Raw genomic sequence first — 14,437 nt, 5'->3', positions numbered from 1 at the left:
GACACTGTACATCAAGATAAAGTCAAAATGATCTAGGTATAAAGAATGAGATTATAAATAAATTAAAAGAAGAAAGGATAGCTCACCTCTTAGACCTGTGGAGGAGGAAATAATTTGTGACCAAAGAAGAACTAGAGATCATTATTAATCACAAAATAGAAAATTTTGATTATATCAAATTGAAAAGCTTTTGTACAAACAAAACTAATGCAGACAAGATTAGAAGGGAAACAATAAACAGGGAAAACATCTTTACAGTGAAAGGTTCTGATAAAGGCCTCATTTCCAAAATATATAGAGAATTGAACTCTAATTTATAAGAATTCAAGCCATTCTCCAATTGATAAATAGACAAAGGATATGAACAGATAATTTTCAGATGAAGAAATTGAAACTTTTTCTAGTCATATGAATGGTGCTCCAAGTCACTATTTGTGGTGTTCTTTTCTTTTTTATAATATAAATGATGGTTCTCTGGGAGCAGGTTTCTTGGGGAGGTTTTCTGGAGGCAGCCTTAGTTTCAGTTCAGAGTAATAATCACTCCAAATGCAGCCAGGTGTTAAAAGGTCAGATCTTTTATTGCTTCCTCCAAAATAGCCCGGTTAATTTTCTTGGTGGCCTATCTCTCTGCTTGGTTCCAAAAGCTCTCTCTGAATGTCTCCAAATCCAAAGGTTTGTCCTTCAGCTTCCAGCCAGCACAAAGGTTGAAAATGGAATGAATCTCTTGTCTCTTTGCCTGGGGCTGGGCAGCTTTCTGGAGAGCCTTTCAGACCAGCCTTGGTCTCAGTGGGGGAAGTGCAGGAGGCCATCCACCATGGTGATGTGAGATGAACTGAATGAATCTCACTCCACCTCTGAGAGTGGCCTTGTGGGCTTCCTCCCGGAGTGCTCCTCCCCCACTCCTGGCAATGTCCCGAACTGACTAACTGACTGAGACTCTGTCAGCTTCTTATATGTAATTTCTTAAAGGTTGACTCCTCTGAGGGAGGGATTAAGGGATGTGTGAATTTACAAAGTTACAAAATTAACTTTGTGAATCTCCCATACTTGTGAACTCTAATGAGTACTTAAATACATTAGTAAGCTAAGAATTTGCTAAGCACCATGCTAAATTAGGCGACTGACTTATCACTTTGTAAGGATTTGCTCTAAGGTGTGAACCAACAAGCATTGTATCAATTTCATTGAGTTAATACTAGGATTCTAAAATCTCCCTTGAGTTATCACCTTGTTTCAAGTTCTGGCTCATGACAACTATTAATCAGAGAAATGCAAATTAAAACAACTCTGAGATACCACTTCACACCCATCAGACTGGCTATGATGTCAGGAAAAGATAATGCTAAATGTTGGAAGGGATGTGGGAAAACTGGTACACTGATAGATTGTTGGTGGAATTGTGAATACATTCAGCCATTCTGGAGAGCAATTTGGAACTGTGTTCAAAAAGTTACCAGACTGTGCATACCTTTTGATCCAGCAGTGTTACAACTGGGCTTATATCCCAAAGAGATCTTAAAGAAAGGAAAGGGACCTTTATGTAAAGAATGTTTGTGGCAGTCCTCTTTATAGTGGCTGGAAACTGGAAATTGAATGGATGCCCATCAACTGGAGAATGACTGAATAAATTGTGATATATGAATGTTATAGAATATTATTGTTCTGTAAGAAATGACCAACAGGAGGATTTCAGAGAAGCCTGGAGAGACTTGCATGAACTGATGCTGAGTGAAATGAGAAGGACCAGGATATTATTATATACTTCAGCAATACTATATGATGATCAATCCTGATGGATGTGGCCCTCTTCAACAATGAGATGAATCAAATCAGCTCCATTTGTTCAATAATGAATAGAACCAGCTACACCCAGTGAATAAACTCTGGGAAATGAGTGTGAACCACCCTACATAGCATTTCCATTCCCTATATTTTTGCCCACATGCATTTTTGATTTCCTTCTCAGGTTAATTGTACATTCTGACCTCCCTGAGGAGTCAGGGATGGCATGACCACCTGTGTTCCATGTATTTTAAAATCAGCCAGAGTCAAGAATTCAGGTTAAGGGAAAATCTTTAATCTTTATTCTTTTTGATGTGAAGGAGGATTAGCAATGTGAGCAGCTGCAACAAGACAGCAGCCGGCAGTCTCTTTCTGCTTCTCTCTCTGCCCCTCTGCCTTCACCCACCAAAATTGTCATTTCCTATACAACACATCAGGACTTGCACAAAGAGTGGGCGGGGGCCATTCTTTCTCCAAGCATATATATTAATAAAGTATGGTCCAATTACTATTTAGCCTCACGTGCTTGGGATCTCAGTGCATCAAGTCGAGTTTCAGCCCATTACAGTACATTATTTCAAAGTCTGATTCTTTTTGTGCAGCAAAATAACTGTATGGATAGGTACATATATTGTATTTAACATATACTTTAACATATTTAACATGTATTAGTCTACTTGCCTTCTGAGGGAGAGGGTCAGGGGAAGGATGGAAAATGTTAGAATGTAAGGTTTTGCAAGGATCAATGCTGAAAAATTACCCATGCATATATCTTGTAAATAAAAAAGTATAACAAAAAAAAATAAAAAAAGAATTGTTCAAGGGGAAAATAAATAAATAAATAACTTGAACCCAGGAATCTAGAAACTATATCCAGAAAAACTGACATTGCTTACAACTTCATGTGATTTTTTTTTTCTCCAAAATAGTCAAAGTATTTTAATTTGGAAAAAAAACTAAGTCAATATACAGCCCACAGGAATTCTCTTGTAGAGACGTCCTAATTTCTAGAGAAATTAAAGAAAATGTTTAGGAAAAGGGAGATTAAAATTATTTTAAGAATATTCAAGAAAGATAGAGAAAAAGAGGAAAAGAAATGAAAGATAAGGGAAATATATGAAAAGAATCAATAGCTTGGGGGGTGAAGTAGAATAACTTACTGAAGAAAATAACAGCTTGAAAAATAAGAATTAGCTAAAATACTAAAACAAAATACAAAAACTGAAAAAAAAACACATGAAATTTTCAAGTATTTCATAGGAAAAAGCTGGCGTGGAAAACAAATATAGAAGAGATAATTTGAGAATCATTAGATTACCTGAACTTTACAAACAAAAGATTCTAGATATCATTAAAGAAATCATTAAATGACAAAATAAAAATCTAAATAATACAGTGATTATCTCCCTAAAGAAAAGCTTAAAATAAAAGCTCCCAGGAATATTTTATCTTAAATCTACAGTTCACAGGACAAGGAAAAAAATACCATAAACAGTGTGAAAATAGAATTCATGTACCAATGTTCCATAGTCATACTCACAAGGGATTTATACCTGAAATGATATTCCCAAAGGGAAAGGATTTAAGTCTTTAATCAAGAACAAGTTATAAATCAATATTTACTATAATCCTAAATGGGGAAAAAAGACCTTTAATAAAATAAAAAACCTCCAAGCATTACTGTTGAAAAGACAAGAGGAAAACTGATATACAACTACAGGAGTCCAGAAAAAGCATTAAAAAATCATTAACGTAAAACAAAGGACTGAACAAGATTAAATTATTTACATTATTTATATTCTTATATTAAGATATACATGAATTCTCTCCAAAAATAAATTTAGATTTCTCAGTGAATATAGAAACCTAATTATAGAGAGTCTAGAGTGATTTTGTTTTGTTTTGATGAGTTCCTAAAAAATAAAAGCATGAAAGAGAGGAACAAATAGAGAGGTGGGGAAAAAAAGGAAGAATATGAAAAACTTTCCCATAAATGAGTGTGTAAAAAGTAGCCTATTCAGTAAAAGGATACATTTAAGGGAAATCAGTGAACACTTGAACCTTACTCTCATCAAATTTGTCAAAGGAGAAAAGCATGCACAAATTAACCGATACTAAAATACATATATATATAAAACACCCAATAGATTAAGAAGAAGAAAAAAATTAAGGGGAAGAAGGAGGAATAATGAAGATAAGAAAATAATTGAGAGATTAGTCAAAATCAAAGCAAATTATTAAAGAGGGACGGGAAAGGGGAAGAAAAAAATTTAAGAAGACAGGATTAGAGAGGGGAACACAATTAATTATCATAATGAGATTTATGAATGAAAATTTTTGTAAATGGAAGAGGAAAGCAAGGAAAATAGAATCTTAGAAATATCTTTCTTTGTAAGAAACATTCTTAAAAGGGGAAAAAAGTTCAGAATTAAAATAAGGAATTTCTATTGGGTTTTATTTCCAATTTTAACAGATCATGAAATAGAAATCATAATCTCACAAAAGTATGGCAAAATTAAAAGTAATAAATAGGAAGCCTTCATTTTATTAAAAAGTATCATAGTTAATTAATGCCAATACTAAATAGATATTCACCACATGGCATGGCATCTAAATTCACTTTTTAAAAAATTAAATAACAGCCAGAAATAATACAAAGAATTACAATATTAAAGGACTAAAATTTATCTCTTTCAGACTTAGATAATCTAACAATAAATGAACAAAAAAGGAATGAAGAATCTGCATAGAATTTTAGGAGAGTTTATATATGAGATATCTTTGGAGAATATTGACTAATGGGAAAAGTAGCATACTCATTTCTCAAGTGTGTATGACATTTTTAAAAAAATGACATAAAACCTCAAAAACAAATGCATAAAAATAAAGTGCATCTTTTAACAGACATAATGAAATAACATTGCATTCAGTAAAGGATTTTTAACTTTAAAAAAAAGCTCAGCCAAATAACAAATTACAAAAAAAAAATCAATTATCTCATTAAAAATTAATTACAGCATAATAAAATGTATGTGATGAAGTCAGGAGAAAAATTTAAATCTTTAAACATTTTTATTCATAAAAGAAAAAAGGACAGATCAATTAATTGGGCATGCAAACAAAAAAGGGAGAAAAATAAAAATCCACCAATTAAATGACAAATTAGGAATCATAAATAATATAGGAGAGGCTAATAAAACTGGAAAAAATATAGTTTATATCTAATTTTCTATAAGAAGGAAAAAATTTATTAAAAAAGCAAATTTGCAACCAATAAAGAAGCAAACAAAAGCAATTTGAGTTGATTTTTTTTGTGAAATTACATGTCGACAAACTGACAAACTAAGTACTATGCCAATAAAATTAATAATATAAATCAAATGGATGGATATTTACAAAAATTCAAATTTTTGAAATCTACAGAATTGGAAATAGAGTAATTAGTTCTATTTTAGAGAAATGGAACAAATCATAAATAAACTTCCCAAGGGGTAATAATAATAATAATAATAGATGGATTTACAAACAAATTAAGGGAGCAATTATTGAAAAATAGCACAAACCTTTAAAGAGAAGATAGTGGGGGTGGGGAGAAGGAAAAGTGCAAAAAGTAGGATAAGGAAAAACATATTGATCAGAATGACTAGGATGAGAGAAAAGGAAAATGACTAATGCTAGAAAGTGATGTGGGAAAACAGGTACTTTAATGCACTGTTGGTAGAGTTGTAAATTGGTCCAAGCATTCTGGAAAGTAATTTGGAACTATTACCTTAAAGCTATTAAATGTATAGCCTTTGACCCAGTGATACTATTGCTAGTTCTAAACCCTAGAGAGATCAGAGAAACAGGAAAAGGATCCATATATACAAAATATTTATGGCAACTTTTCACAGTGGCTAAGAATTGGAAACTTAGGAGGTGCTGATCAATCAAGGAAAGAGTGAACAGGTTATGAATGTAATAAAATACAAATATGCTGCAAGAAATGACAAAAGGAGTGTTTTCAGAAAAGTTCAGAAAGGTATGTATCACCTAGTGCAGAGTTAAGTAAACAGGATCAGGAGAAAGTTTGTACAATAACAACAATATTGCATTGAGAGTCAACTTTGAAAGACTAAGCAACCCATATCATCATAGTAATCAACAACAAATCTAAAGCACATGTGATAAAACATGCTATCTTCCTCTAGATAAAGAGCTGATGGTCTCATAATACAGAATACAGATTGAAGCATATTTTTTTCTTATGTTCCCCTTTCCTTTTTTAGACATAGCTAATTCAAGAATTAGCTTTTTCTTTACTATACCTTTTTGATTTACTATACCTATTTGTAATATTTTTTCTCCCTATGGAGGGGGAAGGAGGTGGGAGAAAATTCAGGATAAAAAATAAATAAAATTGAATTAAAAAAGCAATGGATTTACCAGTGCTAGAAGTTTAAAGAAGCTTGATGAACATATTCAAGACTGCATTAATATTTTCTAAGTACTTACTGTTTTCCAGTTCTTATACTAAGCAATGGGGATATTAGAAAAGACAAAATAAATATCCTTCCCTTATATAGTTCACATTCTAATCTACCAACTCTGAGATTATGTCAGCACTTCTGGAAATAGTGTTAATTTAATGTCAGGCAGCAAGACTAAGCAAGAATAGAAAGACAAGGAAGAGAACAAATGAATGACTCAGAACTTAACACTGGAAGACAGATGATGAGAATCTGGGCCAAAAAGTCAAGAAGAAATTACTATGAAGTCAGAATTTCTTTCTCTATTGGAAAAATGGGGCCAAGATCAACTCCATTTCCTGGGATCATAATCAATATTTTTAAAGGGGGGCATACCATTAAAATGACTGAAATGTGTGAAAATCCAAGCAATTACCCCCATAGAATATACATATTCCAGAGGATTGAAAAAAAGAACCTAACAAACCAAGGAATTAAACTGAGCTAATAGTAATGATAAGACCTGGACAAAAAGAAAAAGAATAAAGGGAAAAGAAATTTGAGAGAAAGATTTAGCAAAAGACTGTAGCACGAAGTTAAAAGCAAGATAATAGCCACAACAAGATGACTGCAGAAAAAGAGGGGAATATAAGAAGACAAAGTTCAGAGTAAGTCCTCATCATAAAATTGGTTTGTTGAGAATAGTATTAAACAATAGTGTTATCGGAAAGATATTTGTGAGTTAATTAATTTCTTCAGAAAGTCAGGTATATATTAGTACTTTCTCCCAGATTCTGTGATGGAGGAAAGCTATAAAATAAAGTCTTGAACTTTATTTCCAATTGTCCAGCCATTCCAAATATGTATCAGCTAATGGACACTTTTAAAGTTAAGGTGGAAATACATTGTACTAATCTCATATCCCTTCATCATCTTATATTGTAATATGTATATATATATATATATATATATATATATGTGAATATACATACACACACACACACACACACACACACACATATATATATATATTATCACTCTCTCTTCAGAAAAAGCATCCATCATATACCTGTCTACCAGATTATTAAGTGCTATAAGATTCTTTTCTCTTTTCTCTGGTAGAAATTCCTAGTAAAGGCTTTGTAAACTGAGGTATGTAAATGTACATGCTACTATATATGTGTATATAAATGCAAATTATATATAGATATACATATAAATATAAACACATACACATACATATATTTATATACACAAAACTGAATATTTTTCTTTAAAAATGGGGTGATTTGGTTAAATATTTTCAATTATATTTTAATGCATTTTAGACCTCACATGGGAGTGTCATGGATTATCTAGGCTAGAGTTTGACTTTTGCTCTGAAACATTATATGAATGATTTTGAGATAAGGAATAATTTTGATATATTTTTATTTTATTATGATAATGGTCATTCATGTGTGCTTTTATTGACAGTAAGCAGATATAAAACAGGTGATGCTAACTAGGTGCATCAAATTAATGTGTTTTGTAAGCTTTCCTCAATTTCCTATTATTTGAATAGAATTTTGCATCATAAACATGGATTATACTGCTCACTTCTTTTAAGTGTTTTATTCTGGGTGGATTTTTTTTTTTTTTTTGGTTAAAAAAAAGGATCTTGCTCCAAAGAAACATAAAAAAAATTTAGCTTACTGAGAGCTTTCTTCAGTGACTGTTAAAGATGCTACCGGGGAATTGGTTTGATAAATTAAAGTATTGAAAGGTTTATCCAAGCCCATACCAAAAATGGATCAGTTGGGAGTTGCAGGTCATGTTACCAACAAGATGGAGTACTAGATGTTCTATCTGCTTCTTATAATCTCTCAGATCTTTCCAAAGTAGGATTTATTCACTGGAGGCAAAACAATTTCAGGTTTCACTACAATTTAGGACACCAAAAATCCAAAGAAAAGAAAATTAACTATCTTCAGATAAGGTCAATAACCTTAACTTTCACTCAAAATATCTGCACACAACACTCCTAGAAGCAGGGTTGCACAAATTTCATTTACTTAACACAGAATTCAACGTTATACCCCAATCTCCCTCCACCCTTCTCTCTCTCTAAAACAGAACTCCAAACTAAAAAATTCAGAGACTGCTCAGGTTTCTACAGAAGTGAGAAATCATTCTGTGATACTAGGCAAGAGAACTAATGTACATAGATAAAAGATGGGACACATGGGGAAGGAGAGGGGCTGGATAACACACTATTAAGCTTAAAGCAAAGAGTTCATCATACATCTGGGGCAGCTTTCCCAGAAGTCAGTTGGAATAGAGATAGAGGATAATGAACTGTAAGTTGTCAAGTATGAGAGGAATCTTAGACTCTGAGATCTAGTCCCCATGTAACATGGGAGATCTACTCTGCCATGAAAGGGGAGGAAGTCAGAAAGTGAATAAAGGGGGAATAAAAGATGTGTAAAATTATCAGTTTTCAGGAAGAAGAAAATTCAGATCATAATCAGATAAAACAGTTATGTAGATATTAACACCAGAAGAAAATATGATTTCCAAATCAAGTAAAACATTAGAAATCTATGAACAAATATTGCAAATCAGAGAAAAATGAATCAACATTTGGTGAAATATGACCTCTGTGGAATTTGAAGAAAATAAGGAATACAGGATGTTCACAAATGATTTTTAAAGAATAAGTACTATAAGAGCAGAATTTATGACATGTATAATAAAAATAATTGGCAGAATAGAAAAACTTGAATCTTTGCCAATAACTGCTACCAACTAAACAAAAGAAAAGGTAACTATTTGGGAATACAAACACATAGTAATGAAGGATAATATGGACAATAAACAAGGACAATAAAAAAGCAAACACAAACCCACATGATTTTGGGATAAGAACATACAATTTGACTTCCCCAAAAAAAACTGCTGAGAAAACTGAAGAAAGTGACAGTAATTAGGTATACCAAAATCATACACTGTATACCAAGATAAGATGGGCTCATGACCTAAACAAAAACTGACAGCATAAACAAATTCATAGAGGAAGGAATAGTTTACTTGTCAGATCTTCATAAAAGAGAAGAATTTGTGAATAAAGGAATAGAGAATATTAATATTTGCAAAATGTGTAGTTTTTATTTCAAAGTAAAATCGGTTTTTATAAGTAATTTTTATTTATTTTTATAATTTATTTAATAATGAATAATTAATTAAAATTAATGCAAAAACAATTAAAGGAATTCATAAAGCTAAGAAGCAATTTTATATAAAATTTATCTAAAAAATAACCTATTTTTCAAATATGTTGAGAACTGATTTAAATTTATAAAAATACAAGTCATTCTTCGATTGACACATGATCAAATGATATGAAAAGGCAGATTTTAGATATAAAACACTCTTCATTAGAGAAATATAAATTAAAATGCATGAGGTACCACTTCACACCCATGAGATTAGCTAAGATGACAAAAAAGGAAAGAGATAAAAGTTTGAAGATATATGAGAAAATTGGTACAGTTATGAACTGTTGGTAGAGTTGAAAACTGATCCAACCATCTAACCACAAAATAAATCAAAGAAACTAGGGAGGGTATTAAAATACTAGAAAACATATATATGATAGATCTCTGGAGAAAACTGAATAGGGACAGAAAGGAATATACTTTTTCCTCAGTACTACATGGCTCCTACACAAAAAGCTCCATATATTAGGACATAAAAACCTCACAATCAAATGCATAAAGGCAAAAATGAAAAAAAAAGCTCCCTTTAGAGACTACAATGTAATAAAAATATGTTCAATAAAGGACCAGAGAAAGATAGAATAAAAACCAATTGAAAATTAAATAATCTAATTCTAAAGAACGAATGAGTCAAACAACAAATCACAGAAACAAAAAATAGTTCATCCAAGAGAATGACAATAATGAGACAACTTAATCAAAACCTATGAAATGCAACCAAAGGAAGTCTTAAGGGAAATTTTATATCTCTAAATAGTTACATGAATAAAATAGAAAAAGAGAAGATCAATGAATTTGGCATGCAACTATAAAAACTAGAAAAAGAACAAATTAATCCCCCAATTAAATAACAAATTAGAAATTCTGAAATTGAAAGAAGAGATTAATAAAATTGAAAATAAGAAAACTATTGCAATAATAAAACTGAGTTGATTTTGTGAAAAAACAAAATAGATAAAATTTTTGTTAATTTTATTAGAAAAAGGAAAGGGGAAATACAAATTAACAACCTCAAAAATGAAAAGGGTGAACTTACCACCAATGAAAAAGAAATTAAAGCAATAATTAGAAGCTGTTTGGCCCAACTACATGCCAGCAAGTCTGACAATCTAATTAAAATGGATGAATGATCATTGATGACTTGTTCAATTTATTTTTCTAAAATAGGATTTTTTAGTTAATTTGTTTCCTCTTCTGTTAATGTGAGCAGTTTATATTTTTGTAAATAATCTTATGACTAAAGAACTAGAGAATATTATGAAATGCAAAATGTACAACTTTGATTACATTGAATTAAAAAGGGGTTGCACACCCAGCAGCAAGAGATAAAAAGAAATTCCATTTAAAATTACTATAAGCAAAACAAAATACTTGGGGGTCTGCCTGTCAAGAAAAACTCAGTAACTATAGGAACAAAATTGCAAATAACTTCTCAACACAAATAAAGTTATATCTAAATAATTGTAAAAATATTAATTGCTCATGTGTAGGTTGAGCTAATACAATAAAAAAAAATGACAATTCTTCCTGAATGTCATTCTTCAATTGATCGAAGGATATGAACAGAATTTTCAGATGATGAAATTTGAGCCATCTATAATCATATGAAAAAAAGCTCTAAATTACTGTTGATTAGAGAAATGAAAATTAAAACAACTCTGAGGTACCATTTCACACATTTCAGATTGGTTAAGATGACAAGAAAAGATAAGGATAAATGTTGTCGGAGGTGTGGAAAAATTGGGATACTAATATATTGCTGGTGGAGTTGTGAAATGATCCAACCACTCTGGAGAGCAATCTGGAACTAAGGCCAAAGGTCTCTAAAACTGTGTATACCCTATGACCGAGCAGTGCCATTACTGAGTCTGTATCACAAGGAAATAATAATAAAAAAAAAAAAAAAAAAAAAAAAAGGGAAAAAGAAGCCACATGTGCAAAAATGTTTGTAGCAGTTCTTTTTGTAGTTGCAAAGAATTGGAAAATGAGTAGATGTGCTGCCCATCAGTTGGGGAATGGCTGAACAAGTTGTGATATACGAAGGTAAGGGAATATTATTGTTCTATAAAAAATGATCAACAAGCTCATTATAGAAAGTCCTGGAAAGATTTGCATGAACTGATGCTGAACGAAACGAGCAGAACCAGGAATACATTTTATACAATAACACCAAGAATGTGTGATCAACTGTGAAAGACAGTGGGTCTATAATTCAAAGCAATCCCAATAGACTTTGGATGGAAAATATCATCTGCCTCCAGAACTAAGGAGACTGAATATAAATCAAGATGTATGGTTTGCTTCATTTTTCTGTTTTTTTTTCTTTCTCCCATGGTTTTTCTTTTTTACTCTGTATTTTACTCTAACTCTAACTCTAGAAGTTCTCTAAGGTTACTTGTGGATCTCCCTTTCTTTTGTTTTTCAAGGAGCTTCTTGATGTGTCTGCTTCTCTTCTCTACTATTGCTTGTCCTTGAGGATTAAAAGTTATGTCATTTGTGTGTAAAATCTAATACTGTGCAAAAAAGTGTGCAAAATGTTTACAAGCATATGCAAATCCATTATCTGTTTTTCTTGCTTGTGGCACAACCATAATTGCAAATGCTTGTATAAGGAATTCAGTGACCACTCGGCTTTCTCTTTTGCTGCTGGTATTGCAAAAGTAAATCCCGAAAAGGCATCTACTATGACATGGATAAAAGACAGATGACCAAAAGACTTATAATGGGTCACATCAATTTGCTAAATTTCATTGGGACTCAAATCACAAGAGTTTTTTTCCTGGAGGGAGCATAGGAGTGTGGAAAGGAAGGCAAGCTATACAGGCTTTTACTATGCTCCTAGCTTCCTCTTTTGTTATCCCAAATTGTAAACATAAAGCTCTAGTAGCCTGACAATATTTAGAATGAGATTCCTGGGCTGCCTGAAATAAAGGAGTATTGACTAACATGATTAGAAGGCTATCTGCCTTTGAATTTGCTACAAAAATAGGACCTGGAAGTCTACTATCTTGTCAGGTCTTATCCCACATAATTATACTACTCACTTAATGGCCTTTAATAAAAAATAACCACAAGTACTGGGTAAGGAGTAAAGCTTTGTTCTGATTGTGCTGGGAGGTTCAGCCACTCTATCACATTGTGTGCTGTGGGTTCCTCTTTTGTAGCAAAAACTGATATTTTCAAGGGTTTCTGAGTAACTCTTTCAACCACATTAGATAAAACCAGTTCAACTTCTCCCAAAGCCTCTTGATTTTCTTTTGTAAGCTGGCATAGTGAGTTTAAAGCAGTGTCTCCCCCTAAAACATCATATGATTGAAGTTGATAGGTAGTGAAGCCTAACACTGGATACTTCCATTGGATATCTCCTATCAATTTCCAAAAGTCATTTAAGGTGTTCAACTGTTCTGTTCTTTAAAGTTTTTGTATTGTAAGTACCTTAGGATATACTTTATATCCTAAATATTCAAAAGGGGCATGTATTTTAATTTTTTGGAACTATATGCAATTTATAGTTCCTTTGTGTTCCTATGTTTTTTTTTTTTTGTAGACACGCGTCTAACATTTGCTCCTCAGGTACTCACCCCAAGATATCATCCATGTAAGGTAATAACATAACTTTTTGAAATGCTTTTCTTACTGAAGTAAGAGCAGCAGCCACATTTGACACATAGTAGGACTATTTTTCATTCCCTGTAGCAAAACTGCCCATTCATATCTTTTATAAGGCTCAGCTAAATTAACACAAATATTTTCACATCCTTCTTATCTAGAGGGATAGAATAGAAACAATCCTTAATGTCTGTAATACAAAGTGGCCATTCTCTAGACAACTGAGTAAGAGATGGAAGTCCAGGCTGAAGAGTTCCCATAGTTTTCATCTGTTCATTTACTTTTCTTAAATCAGTAAACATTCTCCATTTTCTAGATTTCTTTTTTACAACAAATACAGGGGAATTCCAAGGACTTAGAAAAAGTTGTAAGTGTCCTTGGTCAAATTGTTCCTGTACTATATCTAATACGGCATGAATTTTATCGCTAGCTAAGAGCCACTGTTCTATGCACACTGGTGTATCAGTTTTCCATTGAGTGGGAACAGGTTAGAGTGTTGGCAGGTCTTCAATAGCAGCCCTGTATAAAAAGCCAAATACTCAATTGTAATCCTAACTGTTCTAAGATGTCCCTTCCCCATAGATTGATGGAGATTTTTTCAATTAAAAAAGGAGTAAAAACTCTTGTTTCACCTTCAAATATCCATCTCAAAGGGGTCGCACTAATTTCAGCTGCTATTGATCCTCCTGTGCCAGAAAAATAGGTGTCTGCCTTAGTTTTTGGCCAATCACTGGGCCAGCTGGCCCCTCTAATGACTGTACAATCTGCACTTGTGTTTGCCAACTCTTTCAGTGGTATGCCATGCCATTTACATAGTGAGCATAGTCAGCTGTTACAGCTGCAGCCCAGAATATTCCTGGATTCTGTTATTGGGAGTCAAAATCTGGGCAAATATCACTAAGTTGACTATCAGGATTGTTTTTCAGTAAACCTGATGCTACTATTTCTCCTGGGTGATAAGTCACACATTGTCTACCTGTGTTGGTGACTGGGATATTATCTACACATTCCTCAATTTCCCAAATCAGTGTATGGATAGTCACTGTTTTGTAAGCACTCTCAGAAGGTGAAATGGTCAAGCTTACTATGCCTGGAAGCAAAGGATCTATACGCTGGACAGGGGCAGATTTCACCTCTCTAGATGATATCTCAGTAGTCCCAGCTACATACAACTCTATTCTTCCTAATTATAATCCCTTCCTCCCATCAGGTTGCTTCGTGATTGATTGATCATGTTGAAGTACTGAACTTCTAAAAACTCTCTGGGTGTAACATCAGCTGCTTGAATGTAGCTCAAAGTACAGTATTTTCACTTCTTTGTTTGTTTGCATTATCTTTCTC

Source organism: Sarcophilus harrisii, chromosome 5 (genome assembly GCF_902635505.1).
Source record: "Sarcophilus harrisii chromosome 5, mSarHar1.11, whole genome shotgun sequence".
NCBI lineage: Eukaryota > Metazoa > Chordata > Mammalia > Dasyuromorphia > Dasyuridae > Sarcophilus > Sarcophilus harrisii.
Note: the sequence above shows the minus strand (reverse complement) of the source record.